The sequence below is a fragment of the Pseudomyrmex gracilis genome, unplaced genomic scaffold (genome assembly GCF_002006095.1).
Source record: "Pseudomyrmex gracilis isolate BER0280 unplaced genomic scaffold, ASM200609v1 scaffold_1, whole genome shotgun sequence".
Classification (NCBI taxonomy): domain Eukaryota; kingdom Metazoa; phylum Arthropoda; class Insecta; order Hymenoptera; family Formicidae; genus Pseudomyrmex; species Pseudomyrmex gracilis.
In genome coordinates, this window is record NW_018020585.1 from 166,626 (window position 1) to 190,604 (window position 23,979).

Sequence of the window (23,979 nt, forward strand, 5' to 3'; positions counted from 1 at the left end):
AAAAAACGAAGAAGATATTAAAATAGCTCGAATAACTCGATGTTTATGATGATATGATGACAGTGTAAAAAAATATAGAAAATGAAGCCAGAACGCAAGGCATTTTTTCAACACTCATAAAAGATTTTATGTCTCTCAATACGTACACTTCGCATTTTCATTGAATTTTTGAGAGTTTTTTCTCGTTTTTGTTCTCGCTTTTGGTCTCCTTTTTTTCTTTGTTTTTATTTGTATGCATCTTTTATTTGTGATATATTGTTTGCCTTACGAGAGTTGCGCGAGACGCGTAATCAAAAATCCGAATCAAACTGAATTTCCTCCACGAACTGAGTTTAAGAGTCCTGATTGCTGCTGCAACCCGAGAGTGTCCGTTTTTTTCAACTAAGACAATCCGTAATTTATATAACGCCAAGAACGGTTTCTTCTATACATCCCGGGAGGATGAGGAAAAGAATGACCGATCTGTTCGAGGCGCGAGATTCATTCGTTTTGAATTGATTATGTAAATTAACCGCGTGCGCTCACCTCGCGCGTCGCGTTCGACGTGCGCAGGGTCGGACACTGTACGCAAGATAATTCTCCTATATGGATAAATGATAAAAATACACGCTGAAGAAGAGTAATCCCACGTTTACATATGTCTATTATAATTTGATAGTTAAATAAAAAAATTATATTTTTATTATAAAAATAGGATAGACAGTTCATGTCGTTTGCATTGCGAGAATTGCGATACTTATGACATGATATAAGATAATGTAACTCATCCATGATCATCATTCTTCTTTGAGCATTTATTTTGAGAACATTTATAAAATATCTCTTGATCCGATCCTGCAGGATATACTTGCGAAGTCACGTTGCAGAAAATCTTTACCAGATATCTTGCCGAGATTCCTGTTAAATATATGTATATATTTTCGAATTCACGTTTACTATCGTGCGCGCGCGCGTGCGTTTATAATTAATTATATTATATTAATTTACACGTTTAAAAAATATATTTCACATGTACATTCAGTATTTAGCTTTTAATGACCTTACTTTACTAATAGTTGGATGCTAAAAAGAGTTTTGAATATTAATTAAATTTTGTATTTGCGCATATATCTTTACAGTTTGTTGCTTTAGCGATTTTAAAGTTTCGAGATAGCATTTAAAAGAGTCTCAAGACCCGTGAGTCACAATAAATATAAGAGATAAGATGAAACGATTTTTGATAATCTCGGATATCTATCTTTTGAGTCATCGTTCTTGCTCACGAAAAGATTTCTATAAACAAGCCTCTGATAAATGGACTTCTGTCCTTCTTCATCATCGTGATGAACCGTGCTTGGGTATGATATACGTATCGTCGCAGAGCAGACGAACGCTGAAGCACACTCGTCTTTATCTCGCACTTTACCTCGCATTTACACGCCGCCGCTCTCGTACGTATACTCGTCCCGTACATTCACTCGTGCGAGCAATAACGCGTTTCGCCGTTTTATAATTTTGTTTCCATGTCGGATTAATTAACGGCGACCGACGATAACAAACGTCTTAACAAGCGGCGCGCGCGATCGCTTTCACTCGAAAGTTTTCAACGCGATGAAAGTCACTGCTAACTTTTATTTTGTAATTTCAACATTTGCGTTGCACCGCACGGACTTTTTGCATCGCGTGCTGTGCAATTTTCCGATTAAGACGGCAGTACTTGCGTCATCTCTTCGATAGTCAAATAAAAGAAAAACTTTATGACGCGCCAGTATATATAAACATTTATATGTTAAGATATTTTCTCGTTTTTTTTTGTTTTTTTTTTTTTTTTAAATTAATTTGTTTTATTCTGTACTTCGCATAAGATAGTCATGTTCTTTGTTTTTATGATTGTAGCTGTTGATTAGCGATTGTAGACTGTCAAATGTGCTAGATTACCAACAAACAAGACTTTAACTTGTTCTTTTGACACTTGTTGTTTTGGCTGCTTGTTTGACTTTCTCCGACGGTTATTTACATATAGTTACATATGTAAATTGAGACAGAATTTTTTCTGAATGTTATTATAATTGACTGAAAATGGTTGAAATAAACGACCGAAACGTTCCAATTACGAACTGAGCATCTATCTTCAATTCCTGATTATTTCCTATGTTCACTGATATAGACCATAGCTTCATAAGTTTTTTTATTTAATTTTAACTTTTAACTACTAAAGATGTTTTTAAACCGCGTGTCAGTTTTATACCGACGTTTCGTGAACATTTCAGCTCACTTTATCAGGGTTTCTTGAGCAGCCTAGTATCAGGTATAAAAATGACACTAACGCGGTTTCAACCCGAAAAACATCTTCGAACTTTAATATAACACACCGCAAAAGCATCAAATATCAAATTATTTAAGCTTTTTACTTAGTTTTTAAATTAAAATTGTTTTTTAAATGATAATGAAAATTAAAAATTTTCATGTATAAACAAAAAAGAAAATCACTAAAGAATTTCATAAAATGAATAAGATGAAATCCTGAAAAGTATAAGTGTGTGAGATATCAAGCATTATGTAATGACTGACATTACATTATTAAACAAAGTTTTATGAATTTAAAAAAATAATAAACAACGCAAAATGTAAATTTGCGTAAGCTTATAGGATGCAGCGCGCACGTGAGCATACAAGTTTTGCTTTTGTTGCGTTACTAGCAGCGCACCTTTTTTTATATCGCACGCGATATTTCATAGTGGATTACAATGGTGTTGGAAATAATAACAACACATTTTTTCCAAGTGACAAATCGATTATCGCCGAAATTTAATAAGATCAACCGACAAAACCGATAGAAAAAAAAAAAACGAAGGAAAAGAAGAACAATAACAAGAAAGGAAGCTATAAGAAAAATAATAAAAAGAAACAAGAAGAAACAATGATGAACCAAAGGAGGAAGAAAGGACTTATGGATGCCTATATGGACGAACAGCATAGTGGACGGAGGGATAGACAAACCTAATGGGTGAACTGACCGACGAACGGGCGGGCGGACAGCAAACGCAGCGGACATCAATGACAAGACGTAAATCATAGTTTTATGACCCGTCTTTATGCGGCCCTTATTCGTGGCACTCATTGGTAGAAGAGAGCCTTTCAAATTTTTCTGTCTGGCGCCACCCTGTACTTGCGCGTTCAGGGCCGTATCGGCTAACTCAGTTATTGTGTAAAAGTATTTGCGCGTCAAAAACATCTCGCAGATATAGTATAATATGTAAACCGTTTCTTGTCAGCGCAATGCTTTGCACTGTGCGGTGCACATAAAAATGTTTTGAAATGATGCGTTCTTTCGTTTTCTTTTTTTTTTTTTTTTTTTTTTGTATTTTTTGTGTTTAAATAAGAGAAAAAGCGCTATTTAAAAACGTGTACATCTCTCTCAGCACGTTTTTAATAATCTCACGCTCTGTATCTACCACGTCTATAATCAAAAATCCTTCATAAATGTTATCATTCTTCATAAACTTTGTTACTTTATTTTTTTATGATAAAACAATATATATTATAGATATATGTTATGAAATAAATTGTAGTTTATACCGATACTGCATTGTAAATTGATAGTGTTAATACTGTCCGACAGAACTCAGACGTTACTGACGCTAGTATACTGAAGCGTTTCAAAATAATTCTAGTAATATCGCGAGAAAATATCTTCAATCCGTTCCTGTGCGTATGTAAGTGCGTTTATAACAGGTACCCGCAGTGTGGGCGTCGGTTTACAGGTTTGCTTTTGAGAGTGACCGTACCTTAATTCGCGTGGTGGTTAACAGTGTATCGAGCTTACCGGTGATCCCATGAGAGAAGATGAGAGACAGAGGCTGAGAGAAAGAAGTAACAATTAAAAAAATTCCAAGAACTACGCCGATGGAAATATAACCCGGCGACAAAAAAAAGAGGGAAGAGCGGATAAGTACACATGAGAAGGAGGCAGCGAAGGACAGCGCGAGGTTAAGGTACGACCCTGACATTCTGGATCTCGTGGACGTGGGTGTGCGCACTGCGCAACTTTGTTGCTGCACTTTTTCGAGAGCATCTTCAGCTCTCTCTCTCTCTCTCTTTCTACACCGGCCGTGCGCTGTGCTGTACCGCGGAGCTTCGCAGCGCGGCTGTATTATGTGCGCTCGTGCGCGCATAAAGGAATCAACGAATACACAACGAAGGCCTTGGCGATGAGAATGGTAGTGTATACGACGAGAAGGGTTATTTTTCAACGACACATACGGCCACGACGCGAAAAGTGAATCGTGCCAAACAGTATAACGCAACGATGCGTATAACACCTTTATCGCCTTTCATCCGCGCTTTATCACGCGCTATGTTGAGCTGGAAAAGCTTACGGGCTAATTGCTACTTTTATTTGATTAATCCCAATTTTAATCTTACCTCGCGATACGCACTGAAATCATTGGAAACAAAATATACGCCGACAAAATTAATATTTTTCTTAATCCGTAGATAAATAATTTTGTTTTGCAAAATAGCAGAGTATGTACACACAAACAAAATGGAGTTGCTTCAATTAAAGTCGACGTCACGGGTTGCCACAAAAATAAATAGTTCATTCAATTGCATATGCGATTAATTTAATGTCTAGATTCTTAAAGCAACTATCTGCTGTGTGTAGTGCAATAATATTGATGTTGCATCAACAGGATATATTTCAATTAATGATACTGTTGATTCAACATCATTTTGTTTCCCATGTATATATATATATATGTGTATACATGTATATACAACGTGTGTGTGTGTGTACGCATATTGTATGTATTTCATCATTATATTATTATTGTATTATTACATATAACGTTTCCTTTTTTTTGAAAAATATATGTAAAAATTTTAATATATAACATAATTCAATTTCATATAAATTTAATTGTGCTTTTTCTTTTTTCTCGATAATAAATTTTCGATACTAAATTACTATCTTGAATAACTAGCGAGTTTTTTAGGGTAAATATCGGTTTAGATAACGCATTATACTTTTTAGATGGTTTTGTATGACGATTCCGTTAGTTAAAGTTCGGGATTGCCTTCTTATGCGAAATACTATAATTATCGTTAATCATAAGCAAAATATATCATCACTTGCTAATTTTTCGTCTAATGCATAAATCATTGTGTTACGTCTATATTTCTTTCAAGTTTATGATATCCTCATTGTGACATTAATAATTATGTGTGGTTTGTTTTTTATTATGATCAATAGTGAAACTCAAAACTACAATTAAAAAAATATAACTACAATTTATTACAAAAAGCATCAATCATATTATGTATAATTATGTATAATCAAATTTCTGTTGGTGAAAATGTGTGATAAATACAAATACACGCGTGCGTAAAACTTTCAAATTAAAAAAGTTTTTTGCTATTACTAGCTTGACATTTATAGCTTATATGTTTGGAGAATTTATGTAATCAAGTATCGGAATATCGTGAAGTTTGTGAAGGTGGTAATTAGATAATACAGTAATATTGAAGAAAGAGAGATAGAAAGAGAAAGAGAGAGAAGTTTGTGCTGAACAAGCCTGTGGGCAAACATAACGAATTATATCGCATTGGCATAGTAATATAGAAATGCAGAAGAGAAAAGAATGATGAAAAACAAATTTGACATTCTGTTATAACTAAAAAAGAGAAGAAAACTTATGTTATTTTTGTTCTTCTTTTTTGCTTATTTAACTAAAAAACACCTGTTCTTATAGGAATTGTACAATTTGTTTTCTTATCTGTCTAGCATTCCAGTTGGCATTGTACATCCTAAAAAATTTTCATCACTATTCACATTATTATATACACGTAAATCACACAAAACTTTGGTACAAATAAATAATTCTCTTGTTCATGATTATATCATTTGTTTTTCATATGTAATAGTTGACAACAATAATTGACATCAAAAGTTTTAAGACAATATCATTTTTATTGAGAGACAGATTTCTATATATTTTCTTGAAATTCACTAATTTTACTACAAATGTCGAAGTTGTTATCAGTACCTCGAACATGACGATGTATTAGAAAAAGAAAATCGTAATGGTACGGTAGATAACGATATGTGTGCACACATAAATAATAGGGAAATAATAGGAAATATCTTAATTATTTATTCGAAGATTGAAAGGAAAGAAAATTAAAAATGCAGCGTGTCGAGCTTTTAAAAGTGCTTAAAGACTTGAAAAACCGTATATAATATATGATCATAAAATACTATTTTAATATTGATAAGATCTTTGATTTTTCGTTTCATAAAAAATGTTTATTACTCGAAATGCGCATATGTTATATCGCGAGTCCATCATGATAAAATTATTTGAGATTTATATGGTTAATACATTCTACATTTCTCTCGTAATAAAATAAGAAATAAATTTAGAATAAGAATTGTGATTTATAACGAAAAGATTAATCTGATGTTTTGTGTAGTAAGTAAATAGTAAGTTGTTACTATTAAAACGCGCGCGCATATCTTTGTTAAATTTTATTATAAATCTGGACTATTTTATTATTTTATTATTAGAATTCAAAAACATTGTAAAATATCGAAAATTCTTTCATTCTCAGAGTAAATTAATTGCAACTATGCTCAAAATAAATAAGTGACGCACGTATTTTAAATGATAGCTCTAAGAACAGCTGAGAATTTAATATTCTTTCAATGTTTTATAACATTGAAGAGAAATCTTGAAGGAACATCGGTCGTATAGATCTAATTCCGAGATAATTAAATTACTGTTACTAGCAACAGCTCAGGTAAAAGTCACTTGGAATTCTCGGAAAGCACGTGTCGATACCGTAGTCTCGCGACTTACTCCTGGTTCAACGACCCTCGCAGAGCCGATGGGCGAGAAAGAGAGCGAGCGAACAGGCACCAGAATTATCGCGTAATCTTATTGTCTTGTCACTAACGGTCATTGTCGAAAAAAACAAACTTAAAACCACCCACTATCATATCACTGCACCGCACCGTATTGTATTGTATCGTATTTGTCACTGAGTTGCAAAACACGCTTCGAAGGGTGTCGTACGTCTCAGCAATATGGCGACGTTACGACCCCCGATATTACTCGTCGCGTATTTCCGGCTGTAGGATCCGTCGCCTCGCGAGCGTCGTTGCGTCGAGGACGAGAATTTCGCTGGAGACGGTAGTTCTCTCGCCGGGAATCACCTTCACCACTTTTCGATCGCCAAGTGCACCATTACCGGAACAAGACAACGTTCGACAAGAGCGAAACATATAACGACCGACAATACCTTCGATTGCAAGACCGAGCGTTGCGGGGTGCATCGCGCGACTGCGGCGGGGGTCGAAAGAAGGGGGCACGTCTCCTTTCCTCTCCCCGTGAGAAGAGGATGACGTCCTCTCGCGCATGGGGCGGCGTAGATGGCGCCACGGCGCCGGGTGCCAGTTTTCAGAAGTTACACTCTGGGGTTGCAGGGGTAACTGAGAGAGAGAAAGAGAGAGAGAGAGAGAGAGAGAGGGAGTTGGTGGATGTTGGTCGCCTGGCAACGACGAGAGATCGACCGAGTGCTCTCTCTACGCCCCGTTTCTCTTGCCTCCCCGCCTTAGCGACCATCAAAGGGTTGGACACTACTCTCGCTCGTTGTTGTTTTCGTCGCTGATGCTGGTGGTGATGCTTTTGAACGTGTGCGAGAGCAAATACGTATCGAGAGTCGCGAGTGTATGAATCATTAGTCGCGATCAGAAGTAGAATATCGAAAGTGGAAGGTCAAGTGGAGGACGAGCGTCTTCAACGAGGTAACAAAGGGACGCACGCCGGTGATACATACCTAAATATCTCGTGTCATCAAATGATTGATTTTTATTAGAAGTAACGAAACTAGAATATTTAATATCGATGCATCATAAAGATGAATGAAAGATTTTATATTCACAAATATAAAGTCAATTAAAATTTCTAAGTGAACTATTTAATTTTAAACCATTTAATTTTTACACAATACACACAATGTTTTATTATATACGTCTTCTATATTTCTGAAATAATTATAGATATCTACTTATAAAGAATTTATATATCAAAATTTTTTTTTATTTATTTCATTACCAACATCGCGCTATGAAATAAAAATATGAGAATAGTGACAAATGCAACTACATTTTTTATGTACAATATTATCGATGATCTCGTGAAACATACGAGAGGAGGAGATTGTTTGCGTCCATTTTTACCGACAAACATACCAAAAATGGCGCGTGGTATCTCGCGTTGTTGTTTTAAGACAGCTTCGATCGATGTTTTCATTGCAATATCGACACACACACACACACACACACAGAGAGAGGGGGAGAGAGAGAGAGAGAGAGAGAGAGAGAGAGAGAGAGAGAGAGAGAGAGAGAGAGAGAGAGAGACAGAGTATTGTGGCGTATAAATAAATTTGTGGCGCGAGAGAAAATTTTTGCCGCTCTTGTCGATTTGTTTTATAACGTAACGATTCTCATTAGGAACAGTAATAGTGCCTTTTCTGACTGCAACTCTTTTCTAGAAGATCACAAGATAGATCGCTATCGTTTACGTTGTAACCTTAAAAGTCTTTGCAATCCTATGAAAGCAGAAAATAATGAATCGTTTAGGGACAAAAAAGAGGGAAATCCCGATGATTGTCGTCGCGATCGTTATGTGATGTATCGTAACTCGATCATACTGTCGAAGCGCAGCAATAATGTTCTGATCCGATAAAACAAAAAAGAAAAGAACGTTTATTTTTCTCGCGATTAGCAACTGCTATGCGGACATAATTCACACTTAAGTATCCATTATTGTCTGATCGTATAGATAATTATTATCCGTTAATCATTTTTGGAGCGAAGTGGGATGGAACGCGTGTATATGTACGAAATGTCGTCGCTTACAAGACATTTATCGCGAGTGACAAATATATCTTATAAGTGCTATATTTATCGATTATTATATGTACTTATCGTGCGTGCGTCACGCAACTAAAATTATATTAAATAGAAAATATAAATTATATATATATATATATATATATCAACTAAATATATCAACTACATATATATATGTATATATATATCAAAATTAGATGCATTTTATATCAATCTTTTAAAAAATACTCAAGATAAGTTTATAGAAAATTTTAGATATAATAATTTTTATCTTATTCTGTACACTTTTATACTTACATTAAGAAATGTACGTTAAGCTCTTAACGAGCTTAATGATATAATGAATTAAACCGGATCTTACGCGTAAAAATATGGTACAGACTTTACTTTACGTGACGTCAGTTTCATCATCATCTCGTTGGTGTAACTTTCACTGAGTACCTAATATTTTTTCTAAGAGGAAGGAAATAAAAATCTAGCGGCCGCAAGGTTCTTTCAGATTAGATCGACTCCAATTTAGCTCACTCGTGTTGGTTGGAGCTTTATTCCAGATTGACATAGAGAGAAAAAGAGATTGGGGGGAAGCTCGCCCTCTTGCTAGCTTTTAATCTGAAGGATGTGACGCTCTTCGTGAATCTCATCGCCCCTTTCAACGACCGTGCTGTTATACCGGAACAATTTAGTATCGAGGACGATGGAATGGCCATCCCCCATTTTTATCAATATTATTTACATTATGAATTTAATTGTGACTCAACCGGAGAATAGAAAGTTCCGGAAAAAACGGAACTGTGTTCTGTGTTCTCTTCCGGTCATCATAAACAGTTCTTATTAACTTTTGCAAGATATATTTAAGGTTGAGTAAAAATATACATGTCTTGCAATTTCGCACTCAAAATTTCACATTCACAATACACCAAAATTAATATACGGAAAAAATTATTCAGAGATGATATGTGCGTTCACTATTCGAGAATAGTCAGTCTATTAAGTTAAAAGAATAGGACAAGAGACGGGACATTGATAGACCAGAGGTTTACGTAAAAGACAAGTTTCTGACAATAGGCTGCGTTCGGAAAAACCACTCGGTGCACACAAGCGTCAATCTATCTTTGTTTTATATTATATTTTTGCAATAGAAATGTAATCTTAATGCAATAGAAGATAATCTCATTATGTCTTTATATCATATAGAGATGTAAAAACGGTCTTTTAAAAGCGTAGCAATTAACCCTCAGTTATCCCACGTATTTTGACTCCCGTTGATATTCTACCAGAATCAAAATGGGACAACTGATTTTCTCGAACTTGTATCTCCGGTATAATGAGGATTATTAAAATGTTTTGTTACATGAATCTCAAGGTTAAATAGTCTTGAAGACAGTGTTAGATTGAAAAGAATGTTTTTTTGCATTTTCTTTTTATCAATAGAAAATAGTTTTGGTAACAAAAGTTTTGGAAAACATGTTTTGTTTTAAAAAAAAGTAATTTTGTAGTTTAAAAAAAGATAAAAAGACTCTTTAATGTACCAAAGAATAAAGTTCAAGAGTTATATTGCAAGGAAAAAATGGTGTCGTAACGATCTATTTCAAAAACTTTATATCCCACCAAGATCAGAAAGACACAAATTTTTCTTTTTGGCATTCTCCTTTCGCACGGACTGAAGCTGGCTACAAGGTGGATATATACTATGAATCATTGGCTCTGTTCGGTTATTACTAGCAGTACTGAAAAATCTATAGGTTCACGTTACGTATCCTATAGATTTTTCAGTACTGCCGGTAATAACCGAACAGGGCCTTTTTCCTTATCTTCGTTCCAGATCCGCTCCTCCATCTACATAGGAATGGCGCGCGATTTAAAAAGGTAATGTTTTTTTTTTATCCACGTGAGATATCTCGTGGGTTAAAATCTGGAATAATACTTCTAATATAAAAACCGTAGATTTAACTGATTATTTAAAAAGATTTATTTAAAACTGTTTTACAGACACTTACTGGATAGTTGCTTTCAATTTTCTGCTTGAATTGTTTTATAATATGTATTTTTATATCACTACTTTCGTTTTCTATACATCTCTTTTAAATACTTTTCTTTTCTTTTTGTTTGTACTTATATTGTAATAATTTTTTATGCTTTTTATCTGTTTGTTTTAAATACTTTTATTCTTATCTTTTGCACTTAAGAAAATTATATTTCGAAGCATTGTTAATAAAAACTGCGTCTCTCTCTTTCTCTTCATCTAAGAAAGAAGCAGCAGTTACAACTTTGTATGGAAGTTCGCACATATATATATATAGTACGTGGAAGTATAACGTTGATATACGTATCTCTTTACCATGTGTTCATGCGTGAGTATTCGTAAGCGGGTGCAGGAAGGAAGGGATGTGGAGACAGACGAAGAAGAGAGGGAAAGATAAATGAGTAAAACCGCATTGTGTAGGTGTGGGTAAGCGGGGACTGTAAATATCTGCTACCTCGCGCACAACGGGGAGGCACGTCCGGTATATATATATATATATATATCGCTTTATGCACGCCTCTGTCCTATCATGTTGATATCTATAAAGACCGGATTGAAGGATTGTGAGATGTAAAAAATACTCCACTAAATTGATAAATTATAGCTATGTTAAATCAGCCATAAAATCAGATGCGGAGTCGATCTTCCGCGGAGATGAAAGAAACCAACTGTAATACGATTTAAGTAAGCGTCTTCTGTCTATATATAATATTTATTGATAATAATTGCAGTAAAAAGTCTTTTTAGTCATTGTGTGTACCGAGGATTTTGGGAAATATGTATATAAAATATCAATTATTTTCAACAATCGCTAATCGGAACATACACGTGTCCAATAAATCTTTGACAGAATGATGGTTAAATCGCGCTTACTCTAACAAAAAGTTCTAATAGCTATTTGTCGTTAAGACGAAACTCGCTTGCAATATATATGTGTACAATGTAAGAGATTGCGTCACATTGTCGACTGAGAGAATCGACTTCGAGGCAATTCGAGACCCGATCCGAAGAACTGACGTTCCCGAAGGGGGCGCGGCACTTTCTCTCACCAGTGTTTCAGAGCAATGTAAAATCGAGGAAATCTTGCTACAAATCCTCGCAGACATTTTGCTCCTTGTTGCAGCCGTCCTAACCGACGACGTCTGGCAGAAAGTTGTTTTCTCGCTTCACTTAAAATTCAATTCATTTAAAGTGGAGTGGTTTATATTTGTAATTGTCTGCTTAGAGAGAGTGGCTTGGGGGGCACATAAAACACTTCATTTTACGAGTGTATGTAAGAAATTATATATCATCTTTAATGATTTTACTAAAATAACTATAAAATTTAACCGATTTGCTTCTATCATTCATCTGGAAAATTGTGCATATTACGCTGGTTTTTTATTCACTATATATGTGTGCAATTATTATACGTACCGATAATTTAAAATAAGTTGACGAATATGCGTAAGAGGAAGTCGTAGGAGAAGACAAAATTACTTATAGGGGGAGCCACACAATTGGCAAAAGCGACAACGGACTAGGCGCAGTACAAAGAAAAAGGAAGAACACGACTAACAGAGAAATTCCATCGTCAACCGGTCGAGACTCGCAATAGAATCGGGAAGTTTTCTTTGACCAGTTACACGTTCACGCGAGCCTGCCTGACCACTTGTGATTCATTTTACGCAATAAGCCTTTGCTCGCGCTGTGTATTTAATTTCATTTGTTTTCTGCACATCTCTTTTCCAAGTCTTGCGCGAAGTGCATGCCAGACGTGCCACGACAAAACTTCAACAAAGAAACGTATATACACTAGTTTTTTCTTCTCCGCAAAATAAAGAAAATTCTTTCCTCTATAACTGGGAAAATACATATTTTATATACAAATTATTCTATATCTATATTGAGTAAAATGTAAAACTTGAAAAATATCGATTCTCAATCATTCATTTTTCACAAAATAAATTTATTTATCACAGTTTTGCTGAACTTTTTCTGTTATTACCGAAACTCTTGACATCTCAATTCAACATTAGAGATGCAATATTCTGGACTAATAATATAACAGATTTTGCTACTTTTCGTTTTATGTGTTATAACTGCTACTTCATAACTTTAAGTATAATTTGCTCAATAAGACAGTTTCATTACATTGCACGCCTACGTGTCCAAGCGTTTACATGCATCGCATGTCATATAGTGTTATGAATCCGTGTTATTAAGCGCAAGGAAATAACAGATCTCTTTAAACGTTCGCAGATATAAGTAAAAATCTTATTTATGCGTAATAATATATATATATAATTAAGTTTCCTTTAAAAAATGTTATTTTCGATTGACATAACGTGTGTGATTTATGAAACTTGAAATATTTGTTCAAATTGTGTCGCAAAATTAACAAAGCTTTTCAGCATCAAATCTCTACGATCACTATTGAGATTTTGACAACAAGGTGATTTACTTAGCATACTCATTTCAACCATTCAATTCAGTAAAGTTTTGATCTTTATTTTTTTTATGTTTTACCCCGTAACTCTGCAAATCCAGTTATATCCTTAACCAAAGATTCAATTTAAATGTCGGATTTTTTGTTTAAACAGTGGCTTGCAAAAACAATTATTCCTTTGAATCTTATAATTTCAGTTTTTTATTTAAAAACAGAAGGATAAATATCAAATCGATTTGACATTAACGCTTTAGAAAAAAAAAAAAAAAAATCAAGTGTGCTACTATTTCTAATGTGCTCTTCGAAAACGCTTCTTTTGCACTTTTTTCGCACGCATACTATTTTATTATCTTGCCGCTTACTGACGTTTACAATACATTATTATGCGATATCCAAGCGGTGCGCAACTATCTATTACGATAAATACTCAGCTCGTGATCCATTGAGATCGGCAGGACCTGTTCTCTAAGACGGTGAAATATTTCCGTGATAGACATGTAACCTTTCGCCATAACTTCCCACGCCTCTTGACGAACGTTTCTCGCCACACCCGCCGCTGCACCGCTTGACCACCAGCAGGGAAAACACATCCAAGACCGAATGAACGTGACCAGCATTTCGCTTTCTCGCAGTTTTTTTACGCGAATCAATCGATATTTGATAGATCTCGAACGACTCTGTTTCTTGTGACACGATGCAACTATATTTCTATGCAGGTGCAGTGTTTCATAATGACCGAAAAGTGCTTCACTAAAAATAATACGTTATATAAGAATTTTATTATGTATGTGTTACAACATAAAAGATTTAATGTATTTAAAATGGAGTTTTACGCAATTTGCAGTTAGACTGTAGTCTAATGATTGAAATTTGCACATGGAATAATACTAACTTAATTACGTTTATTTTATAATAATTACTCAACAACATTTTAATAAATATATTTATTAAACTTAGTTACAACACTCAAAAGAAAAGAAATTAGTCAAATAGTGAATTCAATAAACAAGAGTCATTTTAGTTGCTCTTATCAACGACGAGGTTCGTGTGAATTCAGGGCTAAGTTCTGCCGAAAGATGTTCTAACCAGACACTGCGGATATTCTTCGGGGGGGGATTTATGCGGCTTCTTTCCTAAATGCATTTATCATTCCGTGATGTCAGCGACTCGCTTTCACTCCGGTCTTCGTCTTCCTTTCATCTTCTAGCGCGGCTTCTCTCTGTCTCTTCGCTCTTGCATTTCTCCTCGGCTTTTGCCGAACTCTCGGTTATCTACTTTATACGATACGTACAAACACAACGTTCACTCTCGCTCTCGTCCATATTCTTTCTTTCTTTCTCTCTCTCTTTCTCTCTCACTGTCTGCAACATGCCAACATAGCGCTAACTCTCTTGCTTCTTTTTGGCATTCGTCCCTGTGTTTCCTTGTTCTTTTTTACACCATCGTCGTAGTGAGCCTTTTCGGGCACAAACGGCCGCGGCTCGAGGCCACCCCATGCTGCCGGGCTCTCCATGATTCTTTATAATGCTTGTAACGGGTGTTATGACGCTCTCCGAAATACCTTCTTCCCAAACGTGATATATGAAAGCAAAACGATAGCGCCTCGGTCAACGACCCGTGTCTTATATCGATTTGCGTAAACAATTCGAATTGCTTAAAACTTTTATTATTTTAATCTTTGTTCCTACGTGGCTTAATTAATCAACATTCATTATCACTTTATTTAATTAAAGATTTAATTTTACCTCATGTGAATGCGTTATAATATATGCAGCTCGTAATGGTAACCTTGCGCTTTCATCAAAATTAAAAAATTCAGCATTGTATATATGAAATATCACGTATTTTAATACCGTCGAATAATCCATAACCAAATAAGAGAGATTCATAAAATAATTCAAGGAATTATATCGCTTATATAGCCACGTTGTTAAATATAATCATAATTATACAGCTCTTGAGTTTTGTAATTGCACTACGGTTCATCTATAAACCGTGTAATCCGCGCGACTTGTTCGGATTGTCTGCAGGCGTGTCTCTCTCACTATTCTTACGCAAATCTGATGACCGATCATGCCTGAAAACTTATTGATGGTGAATGTTCGCCGCCGCTCCGCGCCAGTCCCAAAATTTGCATTTAAAACCATCATAGCTGCGGGCGCCAAAATGAAAAATATGGCTTTCTCTTGCAGCTTGACGAGCGCAAACGCTATAGAATAAAAAAAATTGTGTGCGGTTTGGCGAAGACGTGAGAAAAAAAGAAACAAAATTGAAATCATACGCTGTAGATGTGGATGGTCTTCGGGCTTTAAATGCACGCAAAAATTCTCATACACTTCATTTGTGAGATTGCTAATAAAGATATACGCGAATCAAATGACTTCCGATTACCTATTATTATCAGAATATTATTTTATTATTAATTTTTACGATATTATATTATCATGCGATGTGTCCTTTGCTCAATTTTAGTTAAAAACGCAAAATAGAAATACAATTTTTTACACCTTTAAAACAAGTTTACATACATTTTCCGAGAAAACGTTTTATCTCAATTTTAAATGCGGATTTGAAAATTTGTCTAATGTAAATATACATTTCTTCAAGATATTTCCAAGTTTCAAGCGTATGTTCATTATCCGCTTTGAAAAATGAAAAAATGATTTATAGTGCCGAGAATACACTTCTAATAAGAAGTAAAGACAAAGTGCGTGAGAACGAGAGAAAAAAGAAAGAAAGAGAAATAGAGATAGATAGATAGATAATAGAGTCCGACCGAAACTTCGGTTTCAGTTTTGGTTTCAGTCAGTTTCTTTGAAAGAGAATTTTGCTACAGTGTAGCCGAAACAAATTCGTAATATGCCAACCAGTGCCACTGCGACGATCATGCAAAATCTTTTTTTTGTTCTGTGAGTAAATTTCACTTAGCGCTAGCGACAATTGCAAGCGTAGGTCGGATTTATGATGCGATGTTCTGTCGCACTGGTAAATTTGCTGGACATGATCAATGCGATTTTAGGTTCCATATCTCGAAAACTATTTTTCACCGGACTTTGTGCCTATTGACCCTTTTGTTCTATGTATTGAGAACTATTATGTAAACAAAGTCTCAGAAAAATTAGCCGTAAGTCATTTCCATAAGAATATTGCGAGGTTCTTTTAATAAAATGTTTTAGAAAATATAAAAGTATATGATGTGTATGTGAAAAAAAAGAATAAAAAAGGAAGAGAAAAGAAGAAAAAGAGAAAGAACACGAAAACGTGACAGGAAAATGCGGCCATTGAAAAACAAACCGCAGAAGGTCGAGACCTGTGTCTGGCACCATGACGTCTACGAAAAAACGAAGATGATAAAAAAAAGAGAAAACAAAACGACGGGAAGAGAAGGACACAGAGGAAGTGAGATGAAAGAAAGGACAGAAGTTCCGGCGAAGAACCGGAATATAACACCGGCGATGCTGGCTCGGACACGTCTTACAACAGAGAGGATTCGCCGCAATTTATTGGCTGCAGAGTCGAGAATTTATGCGGAAATTCATGTTGGCAGGTGGTTTCATACGGGATGAAAAACTGAAATTTTTCTCTACTTCCTCATATTTCCTTCTCTTAATTCTCATTCCTCGTCTACTGTCTTTTTCTCGACACACGACTCGGATAAGTCATAAAAAATAAGGAAGCAAACGAGATGTCTCTTCTTAAACGATTAATATAGGTAATTTACATAAGAAAATTAATTAATTTTACACAATTTATGTGTATAAAAAATCGTAAGTTACTCTCTTCCAAGTCGCGATTCTAATTGTAATCTTTGTAATATTTACGTTTTATAAGCAGGTAAAAAACAATGTCCTAAGCGCGAAATGGAACCATTGCGCGGCGACGGTCACGGTCGGAAGATGCAGAAAAAAACAAATCAAAGTATAGAGGAGGAAAAGTAGGGTGAATAGAGAGCACTGCTGAAAAAAGAGCGAGGGAAGGGAGAGAGAGTTTTGCTTCTATCGTTTACTCACCTTGTTTTCCCACTAGTAGTATTCATTTCAAGGACAGGAGAAACATTTCGATCGGCTGTAAGGGAGATTCCCAGCTAAGATTTTCTGCGGGGCAGCTAGCAAAAGGATGCACTAAATCTTGCCCGGATATCTTGCGAGTATATCAGAGTCAGTGTGGCAGCGGGGTGCCCGATACAGCCACTCTCTTCTTGATGCTGCGCGCTCCGCAGAGAAAAGAAGAAGAAGCACGAGAGAAAGACAGAGAAAAAGGAAGACGCGGAAAAGAAAGAAAATAAGAGAAACGCAGTCGCTGCCGTTGCACCACGTCGCTCCGTTTCATCGTTACATCCTGTTCTTCCATTTCGATCAGATATGTATCGATCGTTACCAGAACTGCCGTCGTCTCTCGTGTACACACGTTATTACGTTCTTGATCTAACAGATAGGAAAAGATACTGTCGCGAAAAAAAATTACGCATGAAATAGACTAAGACGGAGCCCGAATTGCGCAAAAGAATAGTTGCATGAAGGAAGTTTACATAGTTTCGACGATAACTTTTTTCTTCGGTTTTTTTTTTTTTTTTTTTTTTTTTTTTTTTTTTTTTTTTTTTTTTTTTTTTTTTTTTTTTTTTATTNTTTCTTTTTTTAATCTATTCGACAAGAGTCTTAGATGATCGTTTTATTTTTCGGTTCTCGGCCGGCTTCATTTGATTTCGATTCCTCATCTCTTTTATTTGAGCGTCCTTGTCATCGCGCTTTTCTTCACAGGGAGATCTCTGCACTTTGCTATCACACTACAAATGTTTGAATCAAAATGCAAAGAGCACATCTTTTAAGTAGTGTAGTTTTTAAATTCTTTTATCAACTTACTAAAATAAAATAAAATTTAATTAAATATAAAGATTGAATAAAATATGTATAATATCGATTAAAAAAACTTTACAAACTATGTGAAAATTATTATAATTTTATAAGGGAAGGAAAAATAACTACTATATTTTTGTGTATAATATTTTCACGATAAATGTGTGTTAATATGAATGTTATTATGAGCAAACAATTTTTTGTTCACCTTATCTCATCAAAAATCTATTTATAATATTAACAATCTTACGAATAGTTTGTATGCGTCATTTGATAACTTTGCATGGTTTTTCAAATTTCAAAAAATGATAACTACAAAGAAATATAAAAAAAGAAATATAAAAAAAAAAACACGAGAAAAACCAATGATTAATGTAAAGTTTAATAGCCGTGTCATCGTATCCGATAACTTCGCTTAGCAGAAGACTGCCATAGACAAAAAGAAAGACCGATTTTCCACATCATTGCACTCGAGTCGCTGAGACAAGCTTTCGTAGTGTTGAATTTTCTCCATAACGTTTGGTCCAAAGTAAGGAAAGAAAGGAAAACTGCTCGTTCGACGGATCGCAAGAGATGATCGAAAAGAATGATAAGTGGCGTAACGATCATGAGATTGATACAGAATAGACGCGATTTTTGATAGAAGATTTTTCTCGTAGACATTCTTCTTTTATGGCGTTTATAGTTTATAGAGATATTGAAATATCGTTAAGTAAACACATATGTATATATATTGTAAAAAAGAGAGATATTTACAAAGAACAAAAGTTGAAAATGTTATTCATTAATGATCATACGTTTACAAAATAGTTCAATTAATTAATCGACTAAAACGCAAAGAGAAAAACTAACAACTTTGAAATTTTCTAATTACTTTGTCCGTCTCAAATATTTATAACTATCAAAACCATCATTTTCAAAAAACGCAGAATGCGCGCAAAATATCCTGTCTTTGATGCGGAAGAAAGGCACATGCTCTAACACCGAGTATTTGAACTAATAGAGAAGAGACGCGCAAGGTGTGTCCCGGTCTGGCTTTCTTTTGGAGTTTGGCACTGAAAGATGCAATAAACAATAAAAGAGAGCACACGCGAAGTATCCGCTCTAGCTACCAACTCTTGCTACTTTGAAAAACGCAGTTGGATTTCAAGAGAAAAACGCGCAATCGTCCGACAGTAGCTCCAAGCTTAACTGATATTAAGAAACGAGCAGACAGTATCAACGGGCAAAACAAACAAGTATAAGACTAAAGAAAACCTTTTACCGTTCACCAGCAGGAGTCAGCAAAGAATGTACTACTACTTCTTCGAACACTTTTTCATGTTATTAAAACACTGAGAATATAAATATAAGATTTTTCAGCTCAACGAAAACATCAAATGAACATTTTTGTTCATTTTTGGATTACTATTACAAATTCGAAAGAACTTTGATAACAAAGGAAAAACTCAAAACACACCCTACCTATCTACAATATAAACTTACTAATTAATTTTTTTTAAATTGTTAGAGTTATAATTACTTAAAGAACGACTGTTTAAAAGTAATTTTTTAGCTTATGTTTGGGAATATCGTATCAGATGTATAACTCTATAATTTATTTTTTGTAGGATACCTTGTATGCATAAAGTAAGCAAATCGAACCGCGCCCTTCCCAGTAGTCGCTGAAGTTATTGCGACAGAAACCGGAAGCGTGCCGACGCGGCGCAACGGAAGTCCAGAAGCTGAACGCGATCCTATTTCTGCAGTCGCGTCATGGTGGTAGTATTACGACGGATGTGGCAAAACGGTACGGTGATGATTCAAAAGACGCCAGTAATGAATTTTGCAAGAAGAGAACAGAGACTACAGAAGAAGAATTTCAAAATATAATACCTACTTGTGTCTACATATGTTCGTTTCATTGACAAAAAAGTGTACAAAATTTACACAAGTATTTTAAAATAGTTTAACATTATATGTATATCTAAACAGATATAGGTACATAATATTATTATATTATTATATTATTATATTTTATTATTACTTTATTTATACTTTTACATTATAAAATCTTTTACATTTCTTACATTTATATTCAATTTTAATGTGCAACTTATACGTACACGACTAATTTTCATCGATATTTAACACGTCGTATTATGTATGCTTTCTAATATTACAAATCAAATTTTTTAAATAAAAAAAATAATAGTTAAATACTTCCAAGTATGCAGTTATGTGTATAAAAATGTGCTCATAAAATAAGAGCACAAATACATACGGTGTTGGCAAACATTCTATTTCTATGCGTGAAGTGTTTAATTACAATTATAATTAATTGTAATTACATTTACCTCGGTAACTTGTTTTCATATCGCTAATTAAGTCATCGTGTCATATATACACACATATATACGTCTTTTTATATATTATCTTATTTACAACAGTTTTACAACAGTTTTTTTTATTACAAAGATAATACATTTAATATTTACACGATGACTTAATTAGCAATACAAAAACAAATATATGTGTGTATACATATACGCATACACACACATGAGCGCGCTTTTTATATTATTTCAGTGTAAATTTTTACAACTGAATTTTGAATTAAAAATTCAATTTTTTTCAAATAGGATGCTGAATGTGCATTACATATATGAAATATGTTCATTTTCCTCCTCTATCTAATTTAAAATATTGCGAAAAAGCACCTCGGCCAGGAGTCAAACCTGGAATCTCTCGCTTTCTGTGCAATCGCCTTCCCAATTCGGCAAAATAGAGGATGTTTTTTGAGAATATAAATAAATGACTTGAAAGATCTAAAAAGTATATTAACGGAGAATATATTGAAAACGAAAAATAATATTTGTTTTTTTCCCTTGTATTCGACAAATTTTTTGAAAGTCTCTTCTCATATAAATAGGATTCGATAAGTTCATACAAAAATAATAAAAGAACCGTTTTTTTTTTTTTTTTAGAAAAAAATTTCTATTTTTCTATATACTCATCTTTAAGATTAATACACTTAGTCCAACGATTCTGAAGTTTTTTTTACCTTATTTACAATATATGGTAAGATTGGTCTAACTCTGCAAAATAGGGATTTGTTTCGCTAATTACTTCTAAATCCAAATTTCTTTCCTACAAGGAATTTTTTCTTTGGAAATGTGAAGAATATGGAGGGAATGATTTTTTAGCATAATTTTACCAATTTTGCCATTACAATTGCAGATGAGCGAGCTGAAGTTTTTATCATAATCAATTGAGCAAAAGCATTAATTTTGCAGACAGCTTTTTTATTAGCAAATGTAAAATTCTCATGCAAAATATTATGTACGCAATCTATTGAGATGCTTTAGAAATTTCACACATTTTTAATCTTCTGTCCTTTATCATCATATCATGGATTTCTTCAATCATTTCTGACATTCTTGAATGACTTCAACAGGACGATCGGGACGTTTAGCGTGTTCACTTGTGTTCATTTGGCCACATCAAAAATCATAAAACCACTTATAAACCATTTTAATCGAAGGTATAGATTTGTCATAATTTTTAAGCTTTCTCTCTCTCCGATTCTGTTTTGTCACTCATAAAGTAATCTTTTATCAACACACGGAGTTTAATTTTCTCCATTTTTTCAGAAGCCAAAGATCGATCCAAACGACAGTCAATAACAGATTAACTAACCATTCTGCCTGAAAGATATGCGACTTTTTGAAGATTACTAGATGTAAAGTCGCCGACAATTTTATCGTAGTGGCGTCATCCTTCGAAGTTTGCACGGACTTATCAAACAATCTTCGTATGTACAAAAGAGGAGAAAGAAAAAAAGAAAGAGAGAGAGTAGTAAGAGAGTATAGTAAATTACTACTACGTTTGCATCAACACTTCAAAATTAAAACAAGCTGTTATTTTTTACTTTATTGTTAGAAGAAAGAAAGGACATGTCTAACACAAAACTTAAAAGATTAATTACAAAACTGCTCCACACAAGCAATTTATTAAAAATACAACTCGAGAAAATTCGTTTTCTAATTAAGAAAAATTAATCTAAATTAACTTTGTAAGTACTCACAAAAATAGGTAGGTTACATGATTGTCGCGAAACTTTATATTTCTTCTTTTTCTTTGTATTTCGTTCCAACACTTAGAGTATATATAATACTGATCTCATTTTAAAAAAAGCTAATATAAATTAGGAAAGTATAAATAATAGAAAAGACATAAAAACTAAAGTCTATGTTCTTGTTGTTGCACCCGACAACATACTCTTCATGGACGGCCCTGCCTCGGACCAGACTATTGATCCTATCCATGAGATGAAAGAGAAGAGAAGGAGAAAGAGATAGAAGTAAAGGGAGTCAGTCTATATTATTAACCCGTCGTGAACTCGTCTCCGTCATATAAATTTTGTGGCATTCCATTTACGTGCAGGACAAATTTTTTCTTTACGTACGCGAATGGCAAAACGGCTTTTCGCTGAGCGGCTGATGAATTCTGAACACAAAACATGAAGATGCCGTAAATCCGTTCTCAAAGTTGCCAAATAATGAAAAAGTTAATCCTGTAGTCACGTGACGACGTTGCATCACATTCACGGCGTTAAAAGAACATCTCTATATGCTTACATGTATCAAACTTATTACAATATAATATAATTACAGCAAGCATTGCTATCGGTCAACGTAATCAATTATAATTAGTATCTGCATGTATCTGTTTCATAGATATCTATAATAAAGCAAATCTGCAATAAATCGAAATAAATCGAAAACAATCGCGATAAAATAAAAAAATAAAAACAAACAGATTAATGGAAAATTGGTCGCGGCAAAAAATTAAGGAACAGTCTTTTTTCGGATAACATACATCTTTTGTTCAATATGACACAGAAGATAGATCGCAGAGTCTGACGCAGAACTTGATATATCTATTATTTATTATACTAAAGTTTAATATGCGCGTACGTACAAAAGACAATAATAAAATTAATGTTTATGTTACGTGTCGGGTATTTTTCAAGTCCACACGATAATTTAGTTATATATGTTTAGTTTTATATGTTTATTAGGATGTTATTGTTACACAATACATAGATCGTCACATTAGTTAATATTTAACAGATTGAAAAATAGTATCGATGTATATGAGTATCGATAAAAAACAATTTTAATAAAAATCTCAATATCTTGAATAACAACGAAGACTCGGCTTCACAAACGTATTCACGAACTATTTTTAATATTTGCGTAAAATTATTTCAACAACAAAGACTGAACTTCACAAAGGCATTAATGCCCTTCGGTAGTAATTAATATTTTCTTACAATTATTTTGAATTTACACGTCAACGCTACAGTGGACTAAAAATATATCTAATTTCTTATATAACTTTCTGACAATCATTAAAAACAAAAGACCGCCCTTTTTCATACGTATTTTGTTTAATACGTGAGGACTCGATCTCGTTAATTATCGATTATGTGAAACATTTATTTCTTTTTTTGTTATTTTCTTTTTTAAAGAGAGATATGTATACTCAATAATTACGCTCCTATACAGCAGTTTATGTAAAATATATGTCACAATTAATTTCATCAAATTTGAAAAACTACACATCCAATACTATCCCATTTTGTTTGCAATATTTATTAGTAAGCATCAAGTTTATAAAATTTTGAAGACATTGACAATGTAGATAATTTTGATGTGTAGAAAGAAATGTGTGTGAGTGTATGAGACAGAGAGAGAGAGAGAGAGAGAGAGAGAGAGAGAGAGAGAGAGAGAGA

At 34.0% G+C, this 23,979-nt stretch overlaps 1 protein-coding gene across 6 annotated transcripts in view; it reads right to left on the reverse strand.

The window, feature by feature from the left end:
- The window catches only part of LOC109852610 (SH3 and multiple ankyrin repeat domains protein 3-like), a 96,824-nt gene that overhangs the window by 35,979 nt on the left and 36,866 nt on the right, over window positions 1–23,979 (reverse strand). The window contains exon 1 of one of the 6 annotated variants that reach the window (XM_020423908.1): window positions 6,840–7,301. The exons of the other annotated variants lie outside the window; for them this stretch is intronic. The gene's annotated coding sequence lies outside the window, so the exon portion shown is untranslated. Of the gene's footprint in view, window positions 1–6,839; window positions 7,302–23,979 lie in introns of those variants that run through there. 6 annotated transcript variants of the gene reach the window in all.